General features: G+C 37.9%; 1 protein-coding gene across 4 annotated transcripts in view; it reads left to right on the top strand.

Moving 5' to 3' along the window:
- Positions 1-12,522, top strand: part of ZMAT1 (zinc finger matrin-type 1) — a 51,451-nt gene that overhangs the window by 18,906 nt on the left and 20,023 nt on the right. Inside the window, exon 1 of one of the 4 annotated variants that reach the window (XM_082447554.1) lies at positions 2-242. The exons of the other annotated variants lie outside the window; for them this stretch is intronic. The gene's annotated coding sequence lies outside the window, so the exon portion shown is untranslated. Of the gene's footprint in view, position 1; positions 243-12,522 lie in introns of those variants that run through there. 4 annotated transcript variants of the gene reach the window in all.

Below are 12,522 nucleotides of genomic sequence, written 5' to 3'. Positions count from 1 at the left end.
CCGTCCCGGGGTGTGGGGGCGGCCCTATCTCCTTCGCTGCCTCAGTTCAGTCAGTCCGAGATCGGACTGGGCGCGCTTCGTTAGCGCCCCACCCCCCACCTGCTGTGGCGCAGTAAAGGCCAAGCTCGCCCCGCCCCGCCCCGCCGTTCTAGCCCCAAATGTGCCAGACGGACGAAGCAGAGAGGGGCTTCCCTACCTCCCCCTGCCCCGAAAAGGATGGCCCCCAGGAAAAGGAACTGCAGGTATTCACAAGGCAGGAGTTCGAAGGGAAAAAAATACCACATAATTTCTCTCCCAGTCAGGGCGCTTTAGTATTCTCTGTAGGAAGCTGAGGTGTGATTTGGTGAAAGCAGAGGAGGCAAGGTAGAAAAGTGCGGTGGAACTAGAAGGTCAGGGAAAAAGAAGGGGGACTGACGGAGAGAAGGGGCAGAGATGAGAGAGAAAAGGCCAAAGAAACGAGAGGGAGGAAATCTCCCTTTGGGGAAATTCAGCATCCCGCAGTGTAGAAACTTTCAGTAGTATATGTAAGGAGAGACACTATTAGACATTTGGGGAGGTTAGAGTGTATATTGAGCTTTAAGGTAGGATCGGTTGGATTTTAGGATCCTAGGGTAGGGTCTGGTGGAGGGGGTTGTACTGAGGAAAGAGCAGAGGCAGAAGCACAGATTTCAGAATTTTCTTTGGCTATTTGAGGGTGTGACCTTGTAAAGCAAGGTTTTCATGCCCATCTTTAAGGTGGTTTTGGTTTTAATAAGTGCTTTTGTACCTACCAACAGGTATTACTCCTAACGTAAAAAGATATTTCTTGATTATTTCAGTAGAAGTGGTATTTAGTTCACACAAAGTATATTATATACTTGTAAACAGCCTACTAATAGCAAACTGTAAAATTTGCCATTGAAATGTGTTTTAAAGCAGTTTTGGAAATGCTTCTTAGGTGGTTGAGACCAAGTCCACCGCAGAAGATCTCAGTAAAGCATTTTGCCATCGTAAAGTTCATAATTAATTTCCAGTATATTCTGTGTTACTGTATGCTGCTAATTTGCCTCTAAAGTGAAAGACCGTGGACGCCAAAATAGAGTAAAATAATGTGAGTTACTTTTTCTTAGGAGGACACTGCATTAAAATTATCCCATAAAAATAATTTTCTCTTCACATTCTTAAATTATATATCCCATAACCTTTGACACCTTTCACTTTGGAGGAATGGCAAAGCAGTAAAAAAAAATCCCTTACAATATTTGTCATACGCACATTACATAAATGGCACTTACTAAATATGGAAGTTAGAAATACACTGTAACATGATGTTTTTAAAATTTATTAACTCTCTTACTGAAGGCAACTTTTGAAAGACTCTATTTAGTGCGTTCAGTCAGGCTGCATTTGTACAGTTGTTCTGGGATGAAAGTATGAAATCTCCTGGAGTTTTTGTTTTTATACCAAAGTTTCTGTCTATAACCAGCAGGAAGGAGAGAACAGTTTTTCAAGGGTGAAGATCACAATTCAGTTTGGCTCTCATGGCCTTTTCACAGTAAGGTTTAGGACCAGCATCTTATGGAAAAATGGCTTTTTGCCTGGCTCTGTGACTGGCTTGGTTGCATTATCTTTGATAATGCAAGTATTAATGGCTTTAAGAGATATAAATTCAGAAAGTAGCAGCAATACCCTGTCTGTACTACTGCTAGCTGGTAAAAATGAGGAGAGCCCTTGAATGGGAGTCTGGTGTAGTGAATCTAGCTTCTGTTATTAGTTTATCCACTAGATTTTTCTGACCCTGAACAGATCCCAAGCTTCCTGGATTTGGGTCTTGACATTTTTGAAATAGAGGTATTGGAGTAGCCAAACTCGAGGTTGATTTCAGATCTGAAAGCATGAACCATGATTTTGCAGTTCTGCATTGATAATCTTTCGATGGCATTTCCATGGCTGTGCACTAGAACAATGATTCATAAGCCATAGAAACCTTCATCGAGAGTTATGACCTGACATTCAGTGAGTAATGAAATATGTGTTGTTAGTATTGAGACAATTTACTAGGATATGAGAAACCAAATATAAATTGCTACCTAAAAATTATCTCTTACCATTTCATTTTGGGTAAATATCCTTCATTAACTGTTCAGTCCAAACCAAAACTCTTAAATTTTCACCTAACAAATGATGCATATTTGATATAGTACACTGTCCAAAACACTATTAGGTCTCAAAATATTTTTGTTTAGATATTTATAAAGGCCATAAATGGTTACCAGTTATGATAGTGGCTAAAAGAGAAGAGAGAAAAATGTTTCTTAGTGGTGTGCCAATGTCTTTTGCTTGTTTATTTTTTTAAGTCCTAGTTAGGAGATGGCTCTAACGGGTGGCAAAGAATTGTCAAGATTCAGATTATTACAAATCCACTTCAGATAGGACCATTAAAAGTTGTTTGATAAAGCATTTGCTGATTCATTTTCAACTGTAGTCAACACTCCTGAGGATTTCATCTGTCTTGGGGTTGGTAATGAGCAAATATCAGTGGAGATTAGAGATTGCCAAGCAGGGAAGATTAGAAACTCTGAAAGGTTACAAGTGGGAAATTGGGCAATCAACTTAAAAACAATCAACAAATGAAAGAAATGCCAAGTGAACACACATGAAAAAAGCACATACCTACCCCAAATTCATGGCAAGGGGAGTCATGAGATTTTGAGGGACCCTTCATATTTCATTCAGTGAAGTTTTTCAAAAATGTTTAATGGCTCAAAACTGAATTTTCACATATGATCATAGTAAAAATCAAAACAAAAATAAACAAAAACTCTCTTATTTCCTTCTTCCTTTTAAGAAAAAGAAATTATTAAATGGATTCTGTTTTAGATTGGAGGACATGCTGGCATTTAATTTAGTTAATGATCTGTTTGCACAGCAATTACCTAACAAGACTTTCCTCTGTCTTGATGTTATTCAGTAAAGTTCAAGTGCAGCATAAGAAAACCTAGTTAATAGCCTTTCCTTCATTTATTCAGGAATCATTTATTGAACACCTGTGTGTGTGTGTGCGGGTGTGCAGGCACACGTGCACCTGTGCCAGGCACTTGGTTCAGTGCCCAGAATATACAGGTGAACTAGACACAGCTATATTATAGAGCTCAATAGTAGTGTTTGATAGTAAAATTATAAAATAAAAAAATAATTGGGGAAAAAGCAGTTTTAAGGGTAACTAGCCAGACTCCTAAACTATCAAGGCTGCACCATCATTTATTATAAATCTGTACTTTGCCCATGGTGTTTCAAATACTATAGGCACACTAAAACATGTTATATTATACATGTAATGTTAGTACTAAGGAAGAATAATTAGCCAACTGTTAGAATTAATTTTTTTTTCCAGACTGAAGTAATTTATTTAACACTTGAAATTGTTGGCATATTTAACAATCATCAGATAGACCATAATACTGATAAAGCATTATATGGGTTAATTTATAAAATGTATTCTTAGCAGTTGTCTAATAAACAACATTTGTCATTGATTGAGTACCTACAGGCATAATTGCTTTGCTTTCCAAATTGAGACAATCTTCCAATGTCACATAAAGTATTTTAAACTACTATGAAACATACATTCATTCGCTCATAAACTGAAGATTTTATAAAAAGGGCAAAATAATTAAAATTTTAAAATCAAAATCATAGGTTTTTTTCCACTGTATTTTATTTTTACAAGAGATAAATAAACTGACACCAAGCATTGTAAATGGATGACCACAACGAAAGCAAAAATGATTGCAATTACCAAACATGAAACACACTCATACTATGTCATAATATTGCCATTCAGTCCAGTAATCCTCCACTGTAACAGCTCCTTTACTTTGCAGTGAAAATTGATTTGTATATTTTTTGACTCTGAGTCCTTGTGGGATTTTTTTTTTATTCAAACAGAAAGTCACAAAAATTATAATCATCCTCATCAGTTCACTCAGTCCCATGTAATTAATTTTTTTTTCATCTTGATCTTTTGTTAGCACTTTTATGAATTCATCAGTTTTCCATTAGAGTTTTGAAAATGCTTATTCATTCAGTTCAGCAGTATAGTCAGTTACCAGAAACCTGTACTTGTCAGAGTCTTTTCCATGAATTCCTTGAAGATGAAACGCTTTTATAGGAACATTTTTGCGAAAGCATCAGAGTACACCCAGAACTGTCTGTAAATGACAAAAGACTTAAAAATGACCACGGTTAAAGATTTGATGAAAGTTCATAATAATGCAATTGACAAGGATACTTAGTTATTTCTGAGATATACATTTTAAAGTAATAACTAGAATTATGACATAACATTATACCAGAACATATAAGATTTTAAGATATTTCATGTAATGTCTGAAACATTTATATTAATGTATTTACATACAAACAACCCAAAGAAAGTTTAGTATTAGTTGATTTTTTTTGTTTGTTTCTTTATACTGCAGTTTCTTATTAGTCATCAATTTTATACACATCAGTGTATACATGTCAATCCCAATCGCCCAATTCAGCACACCACCATCCCCACCCCACTGCGGTTTTCCCCCCTTGGTGTCCACACGTTTGTTCTCTACATCTGTGTCTCAACTTCTGCCCTGCAAACTGGTTCATCTGTACCATTTTTCTAGGTTCCACATACATGCGTTAATATACGATATTTGTTTTTCTCTTTCTGACTTACTTCACTCTGTATGACAGTCTCTAGATCCATCCACGTCTCAACAAATGACTCAATTTCGTTCTTTTTTATGGCTGAGTAATATTCCATTGTATATATGTACCACAACTTCTTTATCCGTTCGTCTGTCGATGGGCATTTAGGTTGCTTCCATGACCTGGCTATTGTAAATAGTGCTGCAATGAACATTGGGCTGCATGTGTCTTTTTGAATTATGATTTTCTCTGGGTATATGCCCAGAAGTGGGATTGCTGGATCATATGGTAATTCTATTTTTAGTTTTTTAAGGAACCTCCATACTGTTCTCCATAGTGGCTGTATCAACTTACATTCCCACCAACAGTGCAAGAGGGTTCCCTTTTCTCCACACCCTCTCCAGCATTTGTTGTTTGTAGATTTTCTGATGATGCCCATTCTAACTGGTGTGAGGTGATACCTCACTGTAGTTTTGATTTGCATTTCTCTAATAATTAGTGATGTTGAGCAGCTTTTCATGTGCTTCCTGGCCATCTGTATGTCTTCTTTGGAGAAATGTCTATTTAGGTCTTCTGCCCATTTTTGGATTGGGTTGTTTGATTCTTTAATATTGAGCTGCATGAGCTGTTTATATATTTTGGAGATTAATCCTTTGTCCGTTGATTCGTTTGCAAATATTTTCTCCCATTCTGAGGTTGTCTTTTAGTCTTGTTTATGGTTTCCTTTGCTGTGCAAAAGCTTTGAACTTTCATTAGGTCCCATTTCTTTATTTTTGTTTTTATTTCCATTACTCTAGGAGGTGGATCAAAAAAGATCTTGCTGGGATTTATGTCAAAGAGTGTTCTTCCTATGTTTTCCTCTAAGAGTTTTATAGTGTCCGGTCTTACATTTAGGTCTCGAATCCATTTTGAGTTTATTTTTGTGTATGGTGTTAGGGAGTGTTCTAATTTCATTCTTTTACATGTAGCTGCCCAGTTTTGCCAGCACCACTTATTGAAGAGACTGTCTTTTCTCCATTGTATATCTTTGCCTCCTTTGTCATAGATTAGTTGACCATAGGTGCGTGGGTTTATCTCTGGGCTTCTATCTAGTTCCATTGATCTATGTTTCTGTTTTTGTGCCAGTACCATATTGTCTTGATTACTGTAGCTTTGTAGAATAGTCTGAAGTAAGGGAGTCTGATTCCTCCACCTCCGTTTTTTTTCCCTCAAGACTGCTTTGGCTCTTCGGAGTCTTTTGTGTCTCCATACAAATTGTGAAATTTATTGTTCTAGTTCTGTGAAAAATGCCAGTGGTAGTTTGATAGGGATTGCATTGAATCTGTATATTGCTTTGGGTAGTAGAGTCATTTTCACAATTTTGATTTTTTGAATCCAAGAACATGGTATATCTCTCCATCTATTTATATCAACTTTAATTTCTTTCATCAGTGTCTTATAATTTTCTGCATAGAGGTCTTTTGTCTCTTTAGGTAGGTTTATTCCTAGATATTTTATTCTTTTTGTTGCAGTGGTAAATGGGAGTGTTTTCTTAATTTCACTTTCAGATTTTTCATCATTAGTGTATAGGAATGCAAGAGATTTCTGTGCATTAATTTTGTATCCTGCTACTTTACCAAATTCATTGATTAGCTCTAGTAGTTTTCTGGTAGCATCTTTAGGATTCTCTACGTATAGTATCATGTCATCGGCAAACAGTGACAGCTTTACTTCTTCTTTTCCAATTTTGGTTCCTTTTATTTCTTTTTCTTCTCTGATCGCTGTGGCTAAAACTTCCAAAACCATGTTGAATAATAGTGGTGAGAGTGGGCAACCTTGTCTTGTGCCTGATCTTGGTGGAAATGTTTTCAGTTTTTTACCATTGAGGACGATGTTGGCTGTGGGTTTGCCATATATGGCCTTTATTATGTTGAGGAATGTTCCCTCTATGCCTACTTTCTGGAGGGTTTTTATCATAAATGGGTGTTGAATTTTGTCAAAAGCTTTCTCTGCATCTATTGAGATGACCATATGGATTTTCTCCTTCAATTTGTTAATATGGTGTATCACGTTGATTGATTTGTGTATATTGAAGAATCCTTGCATTCCTGGGATAAACCCCACTTGATCATGGTGTATGATCCTTTTAATGTGCTGTTGGATTCTGTTTGCTAGTATTTTGTTGAGGATTTTTGCATCTATGTTCATCAGTGTATTGGCCTGTAGTTTTCTTTCTTTGTGACATCTTTGTCTGGTTTTGGTACCACAGTGATGGTGGCCTCATAGAATGAGTTTGGGAGTGTTCCTCCCTCTGCAATATTTTGGAAGAGTTTGAGAAGGATAGGTGTTAGCTCTTCTCTAAATGTTTGATAGAATTCGCCTGTGAAGCCATCTGGTCCTGGGCTTTTGTTTGTTGGACGATTTTAAATCAGAGTTTCAATTTCAGTGCTTGTGATTGGTCTGTTCATATTTTCTGGTTCTTCCTGGTTCAGTCTTGGAAGGTTGTGCATTTCTAAGAATTTTTTCATTTCTTCCCGGTTGTCCGTTTTATTGGCATAGAGTTGCTTGTAGTAATCTCTCATGATCCTTTGTATTTCTGCAGTGTCAGTTGTTACTTCTCCTTTTTCATTTCTAATTCTATTGATTTGAGTCTTCTCCCTTTTTTTCTTGATAAGTCTGGCTAATGGTTTATCAATTTTGTTTATCTTCTCAAAGAACCAGCTTTTAGTTTTATTGATCTTTGCTATCGTTTCCTTCATTTCTTTTTCATTTATTTCTGATCTGATCTTTATGATTTCTTTCCTTCTGCTAACTTTGGGTTTCTTTTGTTCTACTTTCTCTAATTGCTTTAGGTGTAAGGTTAGGTTTTTTTTTTAGTTGTTTCTTGTTTCTTAAGGTAGGATTGTATTGCTATAAACTTCCCTCTTAGAAATGCTTTTACTGCATCCCATAGGTTTTGGGTCATCGTGTTTTCAGTGTCATTTGTTTCTAGGTATTTTTTTATTTCCTCTTTGATATCTTCAGTGATCTCTTGGTTATTAAGTAGTGCGTTATTTAGCCTCCATGTGTTAGTATTTCTTACAGATTTTTTCCTGTAATTGATATCTAGTCTCATAGCATTGTGGTTGGAAAAGATACTTGATACAATTTCAGTTTTCTTATATTTACCAAGGCTTGATTTGTGAACCAAGGTATGTTCTACCCTGGAGAATGTTCCATGAGCACTTGAGAAGAATGTGTATTCTGTTGTTTTGGGATGGAATGTCCTATAAATATCAATTAAGTCCATCTTGTTTAATGTATCATTTAAACTTTTGTTTCGTTATTTATTTTGATTTTGGATGATCTGTCCATTGGTGAAAGTGGGTTGTTAAAGTCCCCTACTATGATTGTGTTACTGTCGATTTCCCCTTTTATGGCTGTTAGTATTTGCCTCATGTATTGAGGTGCTCCTGTGTTGGGTGCATAAATATTTACAATTGTTATATCTTCTTCTTAGATTGATCCCTTGATCATTATGTAGTGTCCTTCTTTGTCTCTTGTAATAGTTTTTGTTTTAAAGTCTATTTTGTCTAATGTGAGAATTGTTACTCCAGCTTTCTTTTGATTTCCATTTGCATGGAATATGTTTTTCCATCCCCTCACTTTCAGTCTGTATGTGTCCCTAGGTCTGAAGTGGGTCTCTTGTAGACAGCATATATACGGGTCTTGTTTTTGTATCCATTTAGCCAATCTATGTCTTTTGGTTGGAACATTTAATCTGTTTACATTTAAGGTAATTATTGATATGTATGTTCCTATTACCATCTTCTTAATTGTTTGGGGTTTGTTATTGTAGGTGTTTTCCTTCTGTTGTGTTTCCTGCCTAGAGAAGTTCCTTTAGCATTTGTTGTAAAGCTGGTTTGGTGGTGCTGAATTCTCTTAGTTTTTGCTTGTCTGTAACGGTTTTAATTTCTCCATCATTCTGAATGAGATCCTTTCTGGGTAGAGTAATCTTGGTTGTAGGTTTTTCTCCTTCATCACTTTAAATATGTCCTGACACTCCCTTCTGGCTTGCAGAGTTTCTGCTGAAAGATCAGCTGTTAACCTTATGGGGATTCCCTTATGTGTTATTTGTTGTTTTTCCCTTGCTGCTTTTTATATTTGTTCTTTGTATTTAATCTTTGATAGTTTGATTAGTATGTGTCTTGGTGTGTTTCTCCTTGGATTTATCCTGTATGTGACTCTCTGTGCTTCCTGGACTTGATTAACTATTTCCTTTCCCATAATAGGGAAGTTTTTAACTATAATCTCTTCAAATATTTTCTCAGTCCCTTTCTTTTTCTCTTCTTGTTCTGGGACCCCTGTAATTCGAATGTTGGTGCGTTTAATGTTGTCCCAGAGGTCTCTGAGACTGTACTCAATTCTTTTCATTTTTTTTTCTTTATTCTGCTCTGCAGTAGTTGTTTCCACTATTTTATCTTCCAGTTCACTTATCCGTTCTTCTGCCTCAGTTATTCTGCTATTGATCCCTTCTAGAGAATTTTTAATTTCATTTTTTTGTTGTTCATCACTGTTTGTTTCCTCTTTAGTTCTTCTAGGTCCTTGTTAAACGTTTCTTGTATATTCTGCATTCTATTTCCAAGATTTTGGATCATCTTTGCTATCTTTATTCTGAATTCTTTTTCAGGTAGACTGCCTATTTCCTCTTCATTTGTTAGGCCTGGTGGGTTTTTGCCTTGCTCCTTCATCTGCTGTGTGTTTCTCTGTCTTCTCATTTTGCTTAACTTACTGTGTTTGGGGTCTCCCTTTTGCAGGCTGCACGTCGTAGTTTCCATTGTTTTTGGTGTCTGTCCCCAGTGGCTAAGTTTGATTCAGTGGGTTGTGTAGGCTTCCTGGTGGAGGCGACTAGTGCCTGTGTTCTGGTGTATGAGGCTGGATCTTGTATTTCTGGTGGGCAGGTCCATGTCTGGTGGTGTGTTTTGTGGTGTCTGTGGCCGTATTATGATTTTAGGCAGCCTCTCTGCTAATGGATGGAGCTGTGTTCCTGTCTTGCTAGTTGTTTGGCATAGGGTGTCCAACACTGTAGCTTGCTGGTCGTTGAGTGAAGCTGGGTCTTGGTGTTGAGATGGAGATCTCTGGGAGATTTTTGCCGTTTGATATTACGTGGAGCTGGGAGGTCTCTTTTGGACCAGTGTCCTGAAGTTGGCTCTCCCACCTCAGAGGCACAGCGCTGACGCCTGGCTGGAGCACCAAGAGCCTGTCCTCCACACGGCTCAGAATAAAAGGGAGAAAAGAAAGAAAGAAAGAAGAAGATAAAATAAAATAAAGTAAAAAAAAAAATAAAGTAAAATAAATAAAAAATAAAATAAATTAAATTTAAAAAATTATTAAGAAAAAAATTTTTTAAGTAATGAAAAAAAAAACAGACAGACAGAACCCTAGGACAAATGGTAAAAGGAAAGCTCTACAGACAAAATCACACACAGAAGCATACACATACATGCTCACAAATAGAGAAAAAGGGAGAAAAATATACATATCATTGTTCCCAAAGTCCACCTCCTCAATTTGGGATGATTCATTGTCTATTCAGGTATTCCACAGATGCAGGGTACATCAAGTTGATTGTGGAGATTTAATCCGCTGCTCCTGAGGCTGCTGGAAGAAATTTCCCTTTCTCTCCTTTGTTCGCACAGCTCCCGGGGTTCAGCTTTAGATTTGGACCCGCCTCTGCATGTAGGTCGCCTGAGGGCGTCTGTTCTTTGCTCAGACAGGGCAGGGTTAAAGGAGCAGCTGATTCGGGGCTCTGGCTCACTGAGGCCGGGGGGAGGGAGGAGTACAGATGCGGGGCGAGCCTGCAGCAGCGGAGACCAGCATGACGTTGCACCAGCCTGAGGCGTGCCGTGCATTCTTCTGGGGAATTTGTTCCTGGATCACAGGACCCTGGTAGTGGCAGGCTGCACAGGCTCCTGGTAGGGGAGGTGTGGATAGTGACCTGTGCTTGCACACAGGCTTCTTGGTGGCTGCAGTAGCAGCCTTAGTGTCTCATACCCGTCTCTGCACCCCTGTTGCTGTGCTCTCTTCCGTGGCTCCGAAGCTCCCCCCCTCTGCCACCCGCAGTCTCCGCCCACGAAGGGCCTTCCTAGTGTGTGGAAACATTTCCTCCTTCACAGCTCCCTCCCAGTGGTGCAGGTCCCGTCCCTATTCTAATCTCTTGTTTTTTTCTTTTTTCTCTTGCCCTACCCAGGTACGTGGGCAGTTTCTTGCCTTTTGGGAGGTCTGAGGTGTTCTGCCAGCGTTCAGTAGGTGTTCTGTAGGAGTTGTTCCACATGTAGATGTATTTCTGATGTGTTTGTGGGGAGGAAGGTGATCTCCACTTCTTACTCTTCCGCCATCTTGAAGCTCCTCTCATATCCCATTTTAATCACTTCTTTTCCCTTGTTGAATGCAGAATTAAGTCCAAATGCCCTAATGAAGCCAATTATGATTTGGCCTCATTCCAAGCTTTCAATTATTGTCCTTCATATTCTTGAGTGCCCCCAGGTCCCTTTAATCCACTCTTTTTATCTGAATTTTATACATCTTTTAAAGCTTAGTTCAAAACCTGTTCTCCTCTAGAAAGCTTTTCCCAAACTCCTCAGCAGGAACCCACTGTACCTTATGTCTTATATCACTTATGACATTTTGATCTTGGAAGCATAGTTCTTTAAATAAATAAATAAATAAATAATAAAAAATAATAAATAAATACATAAATAAATAAACAAATAAGCTGCACCAGGTCTTAGTTGTGGCACGGGGATCTTTAGTTGTGGCATGCGGGATCTTCGTTGCTGCACGCAGAATCTTTAGTTGCGGCCTGCAGGATCTTTCAGTTGTGACATGTGAACTCTTAGTTGCGGAATGTGGGATCCAGTTCCCCCACCAGGGATTGATCCCAGGCCCCTGCATTGGGAGTGTGGAGTCCTCGCCACTGGACCACCAGTGAAGTCCCCATGGTTCTTTCTATACACATCTTCCTTACTAAATTGTAAATTCCTTGAGATTAGGAGTTATTCACTTGCTGTGTCATTTCCAACATGTGGAACAGTTATGTATTTATAATGGAAAAAAGTCAAGATAAAACAAAGTTCCACTCCACCAAATAACACATGTGACAAGTTATTTCGATTTCAGTGAATCCTAATTTCCTAACCTTCAGAATGTGGGAAATATCACTTACCTTGCAGACTTGTTTAAAGAACTAAAGGGGTAAGCTGTTATCTTGTTTACACATAGAGGGCCTTCAATAAGTGCTCGTTCTTTTTTCTTATCTCTTTCCAAAATGTGTACCATAGTACTTTGAAACTAACCTCAGTAAATACCAATAAAGCTAAATGATGTGCAAGACATTGAGGGCCTGAACTTGGGTAGTGTTATGGGGAATTAAAAGGAAGAGATGGATATCAAATAACGTTATAAGCTAGAATTGACATGAAACAGTGATTTGCTGGGGAGGAGAATGGCTGAGGTTTTGAGTCTGGAATATTATGCCATTTAATAAAGAAAAACAGACCAAGATCTTGTTTGAGAAAATGAGTCAAAGGCAATAAGTCTAGGCAATACCATTCTAAAGGAAATGTTGTAGGGGTACCAGTAACTTCATGGACTTCATGGAAATTTATCTGGGTCACCAGTAATGAAAGGCTAGGTTAAAATACTTAGCCTTCATATTTCCCAACTTGAGTGTCAGTGTCAAACTTTGACTATTAGAAGTGGGGAAATCTGGAATTAAAGGTTGATCTAGGAAAGAAATGAGTGTTAAATTTTAGGAATTGTTGAACCTCTAAATTAATAGTTTCCTTTTGTCTTCTTAATGGAAACTTTCCCTCTGTAACAAGTTATATTGCCACC

The sequence above is a fragment of the Balaenoptera physalus genome (assembly GCF_965194825.1).
Source record: "Balaenoptera physalus genome assembly, chromosome: X".
In the NCBI taxonomy this organism is placed as follows: Eukaryota; Metazoa; Chordata; class Mammalia; order Artiodactyla; family Balaenopteridae; genus Balaenoptera; species Balaenoptera physalus.
Note: the sequence above shows the minus strand (reverse complement) of the source record. Positions and strands in the feature narration are given on the sequence as shown.